The sequence below is a fragment of the Palaemon carinicauda genome, chromosome 43 (assembly GCF_036898095.1).
Source record: "Palaemon carinicauda isolate YSFRI2023 chromosome 43, ASM3689809v2, whole genome shotgun sequence".
Taxonomy (NCBI): Eukaryota; Metazoa; Arthropoda; class Malacostraca; order Decapoda; family Palaemonidae; genus Palaemon; species Palaemon carinicauda.
Genome location: NC_090767.1, coordinates 38,162,165 through 38,174,664, shown reverse-complemented (window position 1 = coordinate 38,174,664; position 12,500 = coordinate 38,162,165).

The window sequence follows — 12,500 nt, the reverse complement described above, 5'->3', positions numbered from 1 at the left end:
AACGATATCAAAATTTATAGTGGTCTGTATCATTAGGTATAAGATTAGTACAACTTACCGTAAATTTAAGAAAAAAAGTCTGATGACGTCATATTTCTGGCAGAAGGCGAGAGGGAAATCAAGTGATCTCCTTCCGATGCGTTACTATTCCCATAATCGAAACATCGAATAATGATATATAGAATCTTTTGATAATTTTCAAAAAAAATATGAAGATACAACTGAATTAAAACAAAATTCAGAGAGAGAGAGAGAGAGAGAGAGAGAGAGAGAGAGAGAGAGAGAGAGAGAGAGAGAGCATATTCCTTTTATAATTAATAATAAGGTCTATATATTAGTTTGCTACTGTTGTTAACACACATTGAGTATGTTAGTTGGGATGTTACATCTTCAAGTAAAGTCAATCAAGTTAACTTTAAAATGGTTTATTCTTTAAAAACAAGTGTTAACATCTCCATCACAGGAGTATAGCTGGTTTGGTCGGATGACCATTCCATATGATGTATTGATAAGAACTGGCTAGAATATCGATATCACAGATATCGTATAGTCAGTTATCTCAGCATTTAAACACAGAATGTAAACTAAACATTAGTATAGGAAGACACCTGCATCCGGTGGTGACACAACTCTTTCTCACGGTTCATATTTGTGTTTATTCTTCATAAAAATGTTACATTGCTGAGATCTGGTATTTGCATCCTGTTATGATCTGTCAGACTACAACACTTCTCACACTAGCTTCTACTTCACAATGACCTATTACGTCATGTGTTTTAAACAGGTAATATATGATTATTACATCAGCTCGGCCAGCAATCTCAATTTAAAAAAAAAAAAATCAACAACACGTCAAAATATGTTTATTAGGAGTGTGACTGGATATATGTATTATTCTTTGTTTAACTTTAGCCATAAGCAAATGAGGATGAAAAATAGGCACATAAAAAACAATAATAACAATAATGCATATGAACAGATATTACCAAAGCAAAGAAAAAATGCATGATAAATACAGATCACATATATGGTACATTGCTAGCAAATGATTATATGGTACCAAAAAAAAAATACTGATATACATATGATTCGGTAACTTTGTTAAAGAATAATTGTTACCTTTGTCAGAAATATAGATTATCATAATACGGTAATTTATAAAAATATTTGTTACCTTAGTAAAGATACAATTTTAGTGCACAAACACGAATTCTTGGTACGTACACGTACCACGGTTTCGTACATATATATATATATATATATATATATATATATATATATATATATATATATATATATATATATATATATATATATATATATATCTATATATATATATATCTATATATCTATATATATATATATATATATATATATATATATATATATATATATATATATATATATATATATATATATATATATATATATATATATATATATATATATATATATATATATATATATATATATATATATATATATATATATATATATATATATATGGCTTATATATTTTATTAGATGCCCATAGATTATGTTTTTTTTTTTTTAATATTCTGGCTTATATATTTTATTAGATGCCGAAAAAAATGATTTATTTTTTAAATGTTTTTTAAAATGATTTTTAAAAATGCAAATGTTCTATAGTCTCTTCATTAACATATTACTGGCGTACTAACTGCTTTTCCTACACAACACTTTTCTAAGACAATTTTACTCCTTTTAGCGAATGAAGGGGCCACTTTCAAATGGCTTTAAATTGAATCAAATAAGGATTTTTGTCTGGACAGGGCAAAACGTTCTGTTTGAGCTGCAAACTATTTTCCTTAACCTACGCCAAACAAAGATGTTGACGGCGATAAATATCATCACCGTCACAACTGTTCCTGCTAGTAGTATGGGGTGAAGAAATTCTTTATAAGTCGGTGACGGGTGGTCCATCTCGGTCAATTTTATCAACCGCTTGGCTACCTGTTTGTTGTATGGGAGAGGTAATGATGGAACCGTTGTTGACCATGTGAAGTTCGCGAATTAGACTCGTTCTCTGATGATGGTCTTGATTCCTTTCACCATGGAATTAGGGGATGTCCCGATACAACCATCTGCTACAACGAAGATTTAGGAATAGGACGTGGATCCGTCTGGGCATGATACATTGAAGCCGGCCTTGTCGTATCGTATCCACGAGCCGTTGTTCAGTCTGCAATTGAAGTCATTATTGTCAAAGGGATAAAGCTTATCCAGACAATTTTCACTTGTATGGGAGAGAGCACCGTCTAGCACTATACCTAACTCGCATGAATCCATTAAGTTTTCATGGAATTCAAATGAGTCAGCTGTACATATTTTTCTATCCATTGCGTCTGAACAGTGAGTTAAGCGATTTAAGTCTTTATTGACCGTATATGTTTCCTTGTCTGGGGAAATCAATACGTGTCCTGTCAAACAGGATATTACTGGATTTGAGTGATTCGTCATGAAAGTCGAAAATGGTGATATCCTGTAAGATTGCCAGGCAACAGAAGAATCAAAGAGAATTGTAATCATAATCCTGTTATTTTCAACGCTTACTGTAATTAGGCTGTAATAAAATTCTAACCTACGTGCGTCTAACAAAGGAATATAGCCTAGTTTCTCCCGTCCGTTCTCCACAATTAACTTTAAATATTTTATTGGCAACAAATGGGTATACTTTTAGTCGCTAACGTGATAGCTTCCACATAATCTTTTGATTTCATAATGAAATGTGCAATTCTGTTAAGAATGTGATCTATTTTTGAATCATAATACGTTAATGTTGCCAACAAATCCTGTACTTCCATAATCTGATTGATATTACTTGAATGTTCATTTACTAAACTCATAATTTGATTGAATGAAGCTAACTGATTCCTTAGTTCTGACATAATCAATTCATCTTCATGAGTCAAAAATCTCAATTTTCTTATTTTGATTACTGATCTCAAGACGATTGGAAATTCCTAAACCTAAAATTGCAATAGACCCAAAGATGTTTAGTGCAGCAAAAATAAACGGGTTACGTTTCTCAATATTTTCGTGTCCTACAGTCCACATCAAAAGGTCACGAGCCAAAGATTCTGTCTTGTAAGTCTTATTTTGCAAGTCATCAGACAGCATCTCTGCAACTTTTGGTGTCGATCCAAGCAAACTCTCTGTATTCAAAGGAAAATGTCTTCTATGCAATTCATCTAATGAGACAGCAAACCTTGAAATGGCGCTTTTTAAGCGAGTGACGTCATTCTCTGGGAGAAAAATTGCTTGCATTTGCACTTCTACAACTACGTTACTTGATGTAATAAAAACGTCTTCTTGTCTTTCAACTATAGTGCCATATTTAAAATGTATACTTTTAGTTTTAGAGCTCATCCCACACGAGAAAAATATCTGAGCGAACAATATCACTCCCAACAACAAAAAATTCATCTTGGAAACCTGTAACGAGAAAAATATATGTAATTACTTCTGTATTAAGAAGAAAACTTTTAACATACAAATAAAAATCTTTCCCTCACTTCTTTCCCTCTTATTTCAATTTCTTATGTGAGCCAATGGTACGATTCTCTCATCAGTGGGTTAGGATATGTTTTGAATTCTAAACCTATTGGCCGTTAATGTTACCAAAATGTTGAATGGGCCTTCAAACTTAGGTGTTAGTTTATAATTAAGTCCTTTACGTACATTTACCTGTATGTGTACTTAATCACCCACGGTATATGTTTTAGTTGGCTTCGCTATTTTATCATGATTCCTTTTCATTATGATTTGTGATTCTTCTAGATTCTTTCGAAGGATATCAAAACGACTTTTGCTCGCATTTATACATTCTTTTAAAGGATTTGATAGATTAGTTGTAGGCGTTAATACATGGAAAGGCGTTCTAACTGGGGTACCATACAATGCTTCGTGCGGTGACATTTTAATTGATATATGATATGAATGATTCAGAGTACTCAGTACCGCAGGTATTGCAATATCCCAGTCGGGGTCTGATCCCCCTAGTGTTACTCTTAATATAGTTAAAACCTTCCTATTTGCTCTTTCCACTAGCCTATTCGACTCTGGGTGATATATCATAGTATTTATTTTCTTTATGCTAAGGAATTCACACAATGAGGTAAGAAAGTGATTATTAAATCCTCCACCCGAGTCTGAGATTATCATGTGTGGAATTCCATGTTTACAAATGTAACACTCATAAAACTTCCTAGCGTATTCAATCGCAGTTTTAGTTTTAAGCGCTATTAGTTCTGTATATCGAGTTAAAGCATCTACAATTACTAAGAAGTGCTTATTTCCTCTGTCTGACTCGTAAAATCCTGTTAACAAATCTAAATGTATTCTTTCAAAGGGTTGATTGGGCACGGGATAAGCCCCTAGGCTGACAGGTGTTTTCGTTTGTCCTTTGTTTTCCTGACATGTGTGACAATTAGCTATGTGTTTTTTTTATATCTGTAAGCATCGTATGCCAATAAAACAATGATTTGGCTTTCTGTGACATAAATGAGAACCCCGGGTGTCCATGCAATAGATTTGCATGCAACCGATTTAGGACAGTGGAAATAAGTGAGATTGGTACCACTACCTGGTCGTTAGTTACATGTGGTGTATTGCGGGTTTTCCTTGTCACGGTCCTACACAGAATATTATCTTTGATTATATAATTCTGCTGCTTATACTTTATATATACCTTTTCCTTATGATCACCTTTCAAAGCATTTATAATTGTTTCTAATTTCTGATCTTTTCTTTGCTCAGTCTGTAATAATTCAGCGCTCCAGCCCAAATCTTCTTGTTCAGATATCATTTTAACAATAGGCATGGATGTTGATATATCTATTAATTCAGCTAAAGGCTCCGTATAAGATGACACGGGGTTGCGTGATAATGCATCAGCAATGATATTTTCTTTCCCAGGTAAATACCCGATTCTCGCGCCAAAGTCTTGAATGATCAAATGCCACCGAGTTCGTTTGGGGCTGTGGTTGAAGCCTTTAAAGAATTCGGTTAGTGGTTTATGATCAGTAAGAACCTTAACGGGATAACCGTATATTATGAACTTAAAATGCACTAGTGAATTAACAATAGCTAGCCCTTCCTTGTCTATTACTGCATACTTACTTTCGGAAGTTCTCAGTTTTCGAGAATAAAAAGCTATCGGGAAAATATTTTTATCATATTGCTGAAGCAATACCTCTCCTACTCCTAAGTCTGAGGCATCTGTTGCAATGAAAAATTCCTTACCGAAGTCAGGAAATTTTAAGATAGGAGAACTACATAGTTCATCTTTCAAGGTATTAAACGCCTGTTGATGCTGCTCAGACCATATGAAATCTACGCCCTTCTTCGAAAGATCAGTTAAGGGAGTGGGTATTATTGAATAATTGCGTATAAAACACCTGTAATATCCACTAAAACCCAGAAATTGCTGCATTCCCTTGACATTAGTAGGTATGGGAAAGTTACGGATAGCCGACACCTTATCATGGACTACTTTAAGACCTAGGCTTGACACCTTAAAACCCAAATATATCAATTCTTTTTTTAAAAATTCACACTTACTAATCTTTACCCTTAAGTTATGTTGTCTTAGTTTCTGTAGTACTAGTTCTATTTTACGTAGATGTTCTTCTAAGGTGTTGGAAAAGATTACAAGGTCGTCCATATAGGCATGCAATATATCCCCTAGCTCCCTAGCAAGTCTCCAAACACTATGTTAATCATTCTTGTAAATGTTATGGGAGCACAACGTAAACCAAAAGGCATTCGTAAAAATTCATAATGTCCCCTGGCTGTGCTGAAGGCTGTGTATGGGATACCATCTTCTTCTAATGATATCTGGTGAAAGCCTTTAAGTAAGTCCAAACTGGTAAAATATTTATTCTGACCTAACAAAGACAAAATATCGTCAGCACCTGGTACTGGGAATCAATCAGGGATCCTCTCCTCGTTTAGACAACGGAAGTCTATGCAGATACGCCATGTTCGATCTTTTTTCGGTACAACTATTAATGGAAAATTATAAGGGCTGTTCGATTTCCTAATGACTCCTTCTTCTAGCATTTTACCTACTTCATCATTTATTTCATTCTGGAATCTCATAGGGAGTCTGTGCGAGGGTACATAGATAATTATCTGCTTTTCCTTTAACCTTATTTGATGCTCGATCACATCTGTTTTTCCTAAGGATCCATTCATAGTGGAAAAAACATCATGATATTTAGTTAAAAGTTCAAAAATTTTCTGCTGAATTTCTTCGTCTTGAATGTCTTTATTGATTTTATTTTTAATAGACTGCAAAAGGGATTCATCCGCAACTGATTGAGAGTGATTGATTTCAGCAACGGTAAGAATACAATGTTTATAAACTTCTACATCCAAGATATGTTGATTTTTGTGAATTACTAAAGTGGTATTTAAATGATTACAAACTTCAATATTACATTGTTGATGTGAGCCTACTGTATAAATAGCTTGTGTGACAGACAATCCGTTAGTTTTCAAAGTGTTGGAAAGGTTTAATATTCCAGATCCCGGTAATGTTTTCTTTACTTGCACTATTAAATTCGAAGGTACGTTTGGCTCGATAGATTGCGTGCAAGATGATATTACGGGTGAACGAGAATTCTGCTGGGTCGCGCATATTATTTCTTTATTAGTGAGACAAGCTATTGGTTCTTCAACGTACGTTACGGTTACATTTGTTGTCTCCTTTTTATCCAAAACTGATTTTAGGGTATTAGAAGACTTATAGAATTTTCCTTTGATATACACGCCGTGCCTGGCAGGGGCTAAGATAATGTTTTGATTGCCCATAGATGGGTATTCTGTAATTACAGCTGGATACATATCAATGTTTTGTACAACAACAAATGTATCGGCAAACGTGCGCTTACCGACCTTGAACTGAACATGAGATATGCCTATTACATTTAATTCATTATTTCCTATACCCGAGAGTCTCACTCCGGATTTTTCTATCGGAAAGTTCGAAAACAACAAATGATGTATCCTCAAATCCATGATATTACGTGGACTACCAGAGTAAAAAAATTACGTAAAGGATTTGTGTTCTAAATTTACAGCATATAATGTTGGTCGTAACTCATTTTGGCTTATTATTGTATGAATTTGTCGCAAATCTACGGGAGCATGCACTGATTTACTTAATTCGTCCATATGTTTCATAGGCAAATCTATTGCCTCACAATGATCTGATAAAACATTGAATTGATTATTCAATACTACTGATGTTGACATGTATGATCTTGACCCAACATCACTCTCTTCCTCACTGGAGTTAATTATGTGGTATTTGCTTTGCTCTGCACATTCTGAAAATTAGTCTGACCTTGCGAGGTCTGGTTTGACGACCCAGGCTCAGCGTTATTAGAAGAACTTTTTGTTTGTTTGGGATTCTGAACTACATTGACGTTTGGCTGTTTCTTCTTATTAAAATGAGGATTTTACTTTTTATTTCCATATGGAACTGACTGTGGAATTGACTGTGAATTTCTAGGATTCTGTTGTGTCTTACGCGAGTAGCACTGACTATGTGAATGAGTCGAACTATTATGTATCGAACAGAATTTCGTTCTGCAGTCCGCGATCAAGTGACCTTGACGTTTGCAATTATAACAAGTCATTCCCGCAACTTGACAATTATTAACTACATTTACTTGTGATTTGTTTCAATTTTTGCAAAAACTTGAGTCAACACGGGATCAAGGTCAGGACACTTAGACATGTGTTTCTTTATCTGTTTATGTACATCCAATTCCGTACTTGCAGGCGTTAACACTTAACAAAACACCGCACTAAAGCTTCAGGCAACATAAGTGCCATGCAAGTTAAATACATCAATCGTAAAAAATCTTTCACGGAGATGTTATCTCTAGTAACCCAAGTGGAATTACCTAAAATATCCTGATATTCATTAAGCCTATCGGCTATAAGAGCTGCTCTCTCAATAACATTAAGCCAAGTCATAGTGGCTTTATTAAGTGTATTTCTTAACGTTAATACTACATCCAAGGCTTCTTCACCCCCATAGACCGCGCGTAACCTAACTTTGAAATCATCCCAGGTAACTGCTTCTTGAAATGAAACACCTCTTAAATACGCACTCGCATCTCCCTTGGAAAAATCTATAAAACTTTTAGCTTCTTGTAATTGTACAAAAGGGTCTACGATTTGTTTGGCATTTAAATTGGCATCGACGGATGAAATCCATGACTCCACATTTTGAGGCAAGAACCCATTAACCCGACCCTGAAAAGGAAGGATTGCTGACCTAGCATTTACAAGTATCACAATCGGGAGAGGGTTACTCGGTCCAGCAGCTGGGCTCACAGGGAGAGTCATGTTTACGGTATTTGTTTTCCTATCTCTTCGACCCCTTGCAATTCTATCAAAATATCTATATGAATACAGACGTCCACTGCGTAAACGCATAAGCACTCAACGATAAAGATTAAAACAAAATTCCCCAAAACAATGATACTAATACAAAGATATTTCCCGAGAATTTCTGAAAGAAAACGGAACACAAAGATATTTCCCGAGAATTTCTGAAAGAAAACGGAACATAAAGATATTTCCCGAGAATTTCTGAAAGAAAACGGAATTAGCACAAAGAGATAAAAAAATTCTAGATGAGAATTCGGAGTTGAACACAGTTTCCTTTGATGAAAGGAAAATAGAAGATTAGCAAACCACTCACCTCAGTAATAATGGACTAACGACTCGTGATAACTACACCTCACTGTTCAATACTGAAATGAATAAGAAATGTACTTAGCTTCTATGGTGGTGTGTGATGTCGTCATTTCCTCTCTCTCTCTTTGATGTTTGGGTGAAAGTTTTCGGTACGATTTCCTCTCTCTCTCTTGATGTTTGGGTGAATGTTTTCGGTCCGATTTCCGTTGAATGTAGTGCTTCCTGGATATGTTTTGTAAGCGTTGAACGTCAGTCCTTGGATTTCTTAGGATGTTGATTGAAGATCCAGTTCATCAGTTTGTATGTATAACATTCATTAAATGTTTCATTCTTCGATGGACTATGATACTTAGTCAAAATTGTAGATTCATTACTGTTGATTTCTTGAAGATCTTTCTCTGGTTTTTAGAGTTTTATTCGCTGATTCTTGAAGATCTTTCTCAGATTCTTAGAGTTTTATTCTTTGATTCTTGAAGATCTTTCTCTGATTCTTAGAGTTTTACCGCTGCCACCATTTATTAGGGTGCTACTGTTGTTAACACACATTGAGGGTGTTAGTTGGGATGTTACATCTTCAAGTAAAGTCAATCAAGTTAACTTTAAAATGGTTTATTCTTTAAAAACAACCGTGTTAACATCTCCATCACAGGAGTATAGCTGGTTTGCTCGGATGACCATTCCAAATGATGTATTGATAAGAACTGGCTAGAATATCGATATCACAGATATCGTATAGTCAGTTATCTCAGCATTTAACCCTGGATAGGTACGATGGGTCGTTTGCGACCCCGAGCGTCAAAAAAAAAACAGGTTTTTCTCATGTGACTCACCCCCGTGACTGAATTTGTGGGTGATCGACCTGCAGGAGGCGTCTCCCCTACACGCTCTAGTAGTGTCCAGATGTGCATTGCTGTAGCTGTACTCCTTCCCCGATTTCTGAGACGCGTCGGGGTCGTTCGCGACCGAGTTTACCCTTCTAAGGTAGTTTGCATAATTATCAAAGTTATTACGTATTATGAAATTGTCGTAGAATGGTGCAACTTGTATAGGTTATCAGTTGTGGAAAGTCTTGGTGGATTGTTTGGCTACCATGTCCATGATTTTTTTTTTAGTTAAAATGTCGTTCCTCACCACGAGGACCATTTTACCGCGATTGCCCCTTTTTCATTTTTTTTCATTTTTTTGCCAAGTCATTTTTCCGTAAGATATTGCCAAATAGGGTCGTAAAACTTTTGCTTGTTTAGTGTTGGAAAGTGTGTCTAGATGATCTGGCTACCCATGCATGACTTTGTTTTTGTCAGATACGACGTAGTTATTGGTATATTGGGTATTTAACTACGGTTACCAATTTCTGTTTTTTTTCAATATTTGTAAAAATTACTACGTAGTAAGGAATTGCCGTATATTATTGATTTTTTTTCATGTTTATGTGTTAGAAAGTGTGCCTTGATGGTTGGGCTAACACGTGCATGTCTTTTTTTTTATCTGAGATGCCGTATATTAGAATGTCGGGCATTTTACCGCGAGTGTCCCTTTTTCATTTTTTTTCATTTTTTTTCATTTTTTTGCCAAGTCATTTTTCCGTAAGATATTGCGAAATAGTGTCGTAAAACTTTTGCTTTTTTAGTGTTGGAAAGTGTGTCTAGATGATCTGGCTACCCATGCGTGATTTTGTTTTTGTCAGATACGACGTAGTTATTGGTATATTGGGTATTTAACTGCGGTTGCCAATTTCTGTTTTTTTTCAATATTTGTAAAAATTTACTACGTAGTAAGGAATTGCAGTATATTATTGAATTTTTTTTCATGTTTATGTGTTAGAAAGTGTGCCTTGATGGTTGGGCTAACACGTGCATGTCTTTTTTTTTATCTGAGATGCCGTATATTAGAATGTTGGGCATTTTTCCGCGAGTGCCCCTTTTTATTTGTTTTGCATTTTTTTGCTTAGTCATGTTACCGTAAGGAATTGGCAAGTAGTGTCGCAAAACTTATATTTTTATAGTGTTGGAAAGTGTTTCTAGATGATCTGGCTACCCATGCCTATTTTTTTTTAGCCAGATATGGCGTATATATAAGTATGTGTTCGATTTTCCTGTAATTGCCATTTTTTCATTTTTTCCCATTTCTTTCAAAATTACTACGTACTAAGGAACTATCACAGAGTAATATTTCATTTATATGTTTATTTGTCGGAAAATGTGCCTTGATGGTTTGCCTAGCACGTGGCTGAAGTTTTTTTTTTTCTGAAATGCCGTATATTAGAATGGCCATTTTTCCACGAGTGCCCCTTTTTATTTGTTTTGCATTTTTTTGCTTAGTCATGTTACCGTAAGGAATTGGCAAGTAGTGTCGCAAAACTTATAATTTTATAGTGTTGGAAAGTGTTTCAAGATGATCTGGCTACCCATGCCTATCTTCTTTTTTTAGCCAGATATGGCGTATATATAGGTATGCGTTCGATTTTCCTGTGATTGCCATTTTTTCGTTTTTTCCCATTTCTTTCAAAATTACTACGTAATAAGGAACTATCACAGAGTAATTATTCATTTAGATGTTTATTTGTCGGAAAATGTGCCTTGATGGTTTGCCTAGCACGTGGCTGAATTTTTTTTTTCTGAAATGCCGTATATTAGAATGTTAGCCATTTTTCCGCGATTGCCCCTTTTTATTTGTTTTGCATTTTTTTGCTTAGTCATGTTACCGTAAGGAATTGGCAAGTAGTGTCGCAAAACTTATATTTTTATAGTGTTGGAAAGTGTTTCTAGATGATCTGGCTACCCATGCCTATCTTTTTTTTAGCCAGATATGGCGTATATATATGTAGGTATGTGTTCGATTTTCCGGTGATTGCCATTTCTTCGTTTTTTCCCAATTCTTTCAAAATTACTACGTACTAAGGAACTATCACAGAGTAATGATTCCTCTAGATGTTTATTTGTCGGAAAATTTTGTTTACTTTTTTTTTTGATTGAATATCATCAATTTTTTTAGCTAAAATATTATATTGTTTTACATTTTTTTTTTTCGATTTTATTTTCCTTCAAAAAAATTTTTTTGGGTCAGAATTTTAATTTTATAGTCGTAAAATAATCGTCAATTATCCAGCAACCCACCATACAATTTTTATGCATATCCAATAATAATTAGATTAGTAAATAACACCTTGAAATTGACATACCCTTCCTACATTTCAAGTGGTAGATTAGGGAGTCTGAGTCAGTGTGGTTGGCGGCCATTTTGTGGACATATCCGAAGCGTAAGCTGCCCTATCTATATATATTCTTGTTCCCTATAGAATTTGTGATATTTTGGTATATTTTTACCTGCAAAAATATCATATTATATATTAAATATATGTATTTTTTTACGAAATTTCTAAGTACTCAAAAAATTACCTTTAGATATGGCCCCTGATATAAATGTAATTTACAAAATAATGAAGATTTTTTTACATATTTCTATTTTAGGATAACATATGTTTATTCCCTAAAAAAATTAGCCACTTCCTATTTCATTTGGGTACCCAAAAAAATTCATGAAACTTGGACAAATTTTTTTGGCCAAAAAAAGTTACCCTTTTTTTCTCATTTCAGATCTTCACCTCCATGGGTCTGACTTCATCCAAAATACATCAAGATGTGTCCTAAATATTCAAGAATCAATTCCTAAAAGGAATTGTGTATATATGTATAAACTTTTTTTTTATGAATTTTTATGTCAGGTCTTATTTTTCTATTTAATTTTTTAAAATATTTATAACA